At 39.3% G+C, this 4,998-nt stretch overlaps 1 pseudogene; it reads right to left on the reverse strand.

Moving 5' to 3' along the window:
* Window positions 1-238: 238 nt before the first annotated feature.
* Window positions 239-338, reverse strand: LOC113354621 (annotated as a pseudogene).
* Between the last annotated feature and the right edge of the window lie 4,660 nt (window positions 339-4,998).

Raw genomic sequence — 4,998 nt, forward strand, 5'->3', positions numbered from 1 at the left:
GGGAAATAAAATGGAAACCCTTATTACCATGTTAGGGATTTTGAGGAAATTTGTAGTACTCTAAGAATTAGAGGCTTAGATGATGATGCTTTGAAACTTAGGTTATTCCCATTTTCCCTGAAAGATAAGGCCAAGTCGTGGTTGTATAGTTTGGAATCCGAGTCAATTGACACATATGAACAACTTACATCTGCCTTTTTCAATAAGTTTTTCCCTAGGCACAAAACATCGTCTATTAGGACACAAATATGCACATTTTCACAACAAGAGGGAGAATCTTTATATAGGTATTTGGAAAGGTTCAATGATTTATTATCCCAGTGTCCTCATCATGGTTTAGAAAAGGTTAGGCTAGTTCAGATCCTTTATGAGGGTTTAGATTATTCCACAATGACCATGGTTGAGTCTCTATGCACTGGTGGATTTGAAAACCAAACTGTTGATGCGGCGATCGAATTTTTTAATGAAATCGCCGAAAAAACCCAGCAATGGGAAAATAGTAGGGCACCCCAGAAAACAATTCTTTTAAGTAGAGGAAACGTTAATAGGGTAGAAGGAGGCTATGAATCAGATGCCAAAATTGATGCTATAGCAAAAAGGTTAGAAGCTTTAGAAGTGGGCCAGACTAGTGGTAGAGTGGAGCCTTTTTGGGAAGGCCAGAATATTGAAGAGCAAGCCAATGCTATTTATAATAACACTAGATTTGATAACCGTCAAAAGATTGACCCATATTCAGAAACCTATAATCCTGGTTGGAGAAACCATCCGAACCTTTCGTGGTCTAAGGGCCAAAGTCAAGGTCAGTTTAGTAATTCTAATGCTCCCCCAGGTTTTGGCTATACTAAGAATCCTTCAAGATTAGATCAGTTTCAGAATCAGTCAGATAAGAAAATCCTAAGTTTAGAGGAATCTCTCTCCTTGTTAACTCAGCAAACTGCAAAATTTCAGTTATCCGTAGAACAGAGTCTACAAGCTAGTAACAGGATAAGACAAGAAAATAGTCAGGCTATTTCCGAGTTAAAAACCCAGGTTGGTCTGATAAGTGATTCTTTGAGAGAAAAAGGTAAGTTTCCTAGTCAAACACAACCCAAACCTAGAGGAGTTCATGAATTAGGTGCAAAACCATCGAATCAATTGAATGCTGTTAGAACCCTCAGAAGTGGTAGAGTTATAGACAATAAGGTAACCATGCCCGATAGTGAACATACTGCAGTTCACCCCTCAGGATCTCACCTCTCAGGACCAGTAGCTAAAGAGACTGATAAAGTTTCTGATGATGTGAATTCGGTTCCTGAAAGGTATGATTTTAAGCCTAGAGCCTCGGTTCCTGAACTTTAATTTTCTTAGCGTCCATAAGAAAGCCTTTTTAGCTAGTCACGTAAGTTCAATCATTCAGAACACCACAACTCCAAAGTACAAAAACCTAGGTTCTTCTACCATTGCTTGCACAATAGGTAAATTCCGGGTAGAAAAAGCTTTACTTGACTTAGGATCCAGTGTGAACTTACTGCCATTCCATGTATACTTACAGCTAGGACTTGGTGAAATGAAACCTACTCAGATGACACTGCAATTAGCTGATAGGTCTGTTAAAATCCCTCGAGGTGTTATCGAGGATGTTCTTATTGAGGTCGACAAGTTTATTTATCAAGTGGATTTCGTGGTCCTAGATACCCAACCTGTCCCTGACCCAGAGAACTAGATACCTGTGATTTTAGGTCGCCCATTTTTAGCTACGTCTAATGCGATCATTAACTGTCGAAATGGTGTGATGAGTTTATCTTTTGGTAACATGACTATGGAGATGAACATTCTTAATGTCAGTAAGCAACCTCATGAGCTAGATGACACATGTGTTGAAGAAGTGAACATGATAGAAGCCTTAGTTCAGGAGTCATTACCAAACATTTTGTCTGAAGACCCATTAGAAAGTTGTCTATCCCATTTTGGTTTTGATTTTGACGACGATAACACTATTAAACAGGTGAATGCTCTATTAGATTCTACCCCTGTGTTAGATACTGATAGATGGAAAGCTGGGTTCGAACCCTTACCAGTTTCTGAGACTACCCTAATTCCTTCTTTAGAAGAGCCCCCAAAGTTGGACCTTAAACCACTACTCGTTACTCTAAAGCATGTGTTTTTAGGCCCATCTGAGACTTTACCTGTGATTGTAGCTTCCGATTTGGATAGTGATCAGGAAAGTAGGCTAGTAAATGTACTTCAAGACAATAAGGAAGCTTTAGGGTGGACTATAGCAGACATTAAGGGTATAAGTCTTATTGTGTGTATGCATCAGATTCATTTAAAGGAAGATTCCAAACCTTCTAGGGAGATGCAACGTCGACTGAACACAAACATGAAAGAGGTGGTTCGAAAAGAGGTGCTTAAGTTGTTAGATGCGGGTATTATTTACCCAATTTCAGACAGTAAGTGGGTCAGCCCTGTTCAGGTTGTCCCCAAGAAATCAGGTATCACTGTAGTCCAGAATGATAATAATGAATTAATCCCAACCCGAGTGACCACGGGATGGCGTGTGTGTATTGACTATAGGAAATTGAACAAGGTCACAAGGAAGGATTACTTTCCCCTTCCTTTTATCAACCAAATGCTAGAGCGATTATCTGGACATAGTCACTATTGCTTCTTATATGGCTACTCTTATAATCAGATCGTTATTTCCCCAGAAGACCAAGAGAAAACCACTTTTACCTGTCCCTTTGGTACCTTTGCGTATAGACGCATGCCTTTCGGGATTTGTAATGCCCCTGCGACTTTTCAGCGTTGTATGATGAGCATATTTTCTGATATGATAGAACGGTTCTTAGAGGTCTTTATGGATGATTTTTCAGTGTTTGGTTCATCTTTCGATGAGTGCTTGCATCATTTGACATTAGTGTTGACTAGGTGTAAGGAAAAAAGTTTAATGCTTAAATGGGAAAAATGTCATTTCATGGTTAAATCAGGAATTGTGTTAGGGCACATCGTCTCTTCAAAGGGTATAGAGGTAGACAAAGCCAAAGTTGACCTTATTAAGACTTTACAGGTCCCAGAAACCGTAAAAGATATTAGGTCATTACTAGGGCATGCAGGTTTTTACCGTCGATTCATTAAGGATTTTAGCTTGATTTCTAGACCTCTTTGCAATTTGCTTGCTAAAGATGTTAAGTTTGTCTTTGATGATGCTTGTTTAGAGGCTTTTAAGAAGCTTAAAACTTTACTCACTACTGCCCCGATAGTCCAGGCACCTAACTGGAACCTACCCTTTGAAACTATGTGTGATGCTTCAGATTATGCTATAGGCGTTGTACTAGGTCAGCGAGAAAACAAATTACTCCATGTGATTTACTATGCTAGCAAAACTCTGAATGATTCCCAAATGAACTATACAACTACCGAGAAGGAATTGCTAGCCATCGTGTTTGCCTTGGATAAGTTTAGATCCTATTTATTAGGTTCTAAGATCATAATCTATACTGATCATGCTGCTTTGAAATACCTTTTTTCTAAGAAGGATACCAAACCTAGATTGATTAGATGGATCCTTTTGTTGCAAGAATTTTGTCCAGACATTAGAGACAAAAAGGGTGCAGAAAATGTAGTAGGAGACCACTTTTCTAGGCTAGTTTTTAGTTCCCCTAGTGATTCCCTTCCTATAAGGGATAGCTTTCCTGATGAACAATTGTTCTCTGTTTCCCAATCACCTTGGTATGAAAACATAGTGAATTATCTTGTTACTGGTCGAATGCCTCAACATTGGGGTAAGCAAGATCGTTATAGGTTTTTAGCTGAGGTTAAGCATTTCTTTTGGGACGATCCTTATCTGTTTAAGTATTGTCCGGACCAGATTATTAGGAGATGTGTATCTGATAGTGACCAGTCTAGTATTATCTTCTTTTGTCATGAGCTATAGTTAGTGATGGAGGTTCACACTTTTGTAATAGACCGTTTGCTCTTTTAATGTAACAATACGGTATTATCCGTACAGTAGCAACCCCATATCACCCTCAGTCTAGTGGTCAAGTAGAGGTACCTAATTACTAAGGGGCATCCCATTTCTTTTGGGACGATCCTTATCTGTTTAAGTATTTTCCGGACCAGATTATTAGGAGATGTGTATCTGAGAGTGACCAGTCTAGTATTATCTCATTTTGTCATGAACATGCATGTGGGGGTCATTTTAGTTCTAAAAAGACTGCTGCTAAGATTTTGTAGTGTGGATTTTACTGGCCTTCGTTGTTTAAAGATTCCCATAATCATTGTGTTTCTTGTGAGCGTTGCCAGAAGTTAGGAACCATTTCCCGTAGAAATATGATGCCTTTGAACCCTATTTTAGTGATTGAGGTCTTTGATGTGTGGGGCATTGATTTTATGGATCCATTTCCTATTTCGTTTGGTTATCTTTATATACTTGTCGTTGTAGACTATGTGTCTAAGTGGGTTGAGACGGTTCCGTGTAAAACGAATGACCACAGGGTCGTAGTCCAGTTTTTGAAAGAGAATATACTTACACGTTTTGGTACGCCGCGAGCTATAGTTAGTGATGGAGGTTCACACTTTTGTAATAGACCGTTTGCTCTTTTAATGTAACAATACGGTATTATCCGTACAGTAGCAACCCCATATCACCCTCAGACTAGTGGCTCGAAAAGTTGTCGGAAAGCACCCGAAGGACATTTTCTATTCGGACTCTCACTTTGGATAAGGGGAAACCTAATTACTAAGGGGCATCCCATTTCTAGGCAGCTGCTAATCGCACCCCTACCCTGGATAAGGGGCAACCATCTTCAGCATTTCAGAACCAAGTTTTGGCGGGAAATATCTTGGCAGTGAAGAACAGATTAGGGTTCTTGATTTGGAGGAGTTTGAGGTCGATTAAACCTCTGGTTTTCATAGGATAGACTCTTTATGGGTCTAGGAATCTGATATAGGTGTTGAAATTGATTAGACTGGGCTCAATCGACGGATTTTTATCACAACAGAAATATATGGAAAGTC

The sequence above is a fragment of the Papaver somniferum genome, chromosome 2 (assembly GCF_003573695.1).
Source record: "Papaver somniferum cultivar HN1 chromosome 2, ASM357369v1, whole genome shotgun sequence".
Taxonomy (NCBI): domain Eukaryota; kingdom Viridiplantae; phylum Streptophyta; class Magnoliopsida; order Ranunculales; family Papaveraceae; genus Papaver; species Papaver somniferum.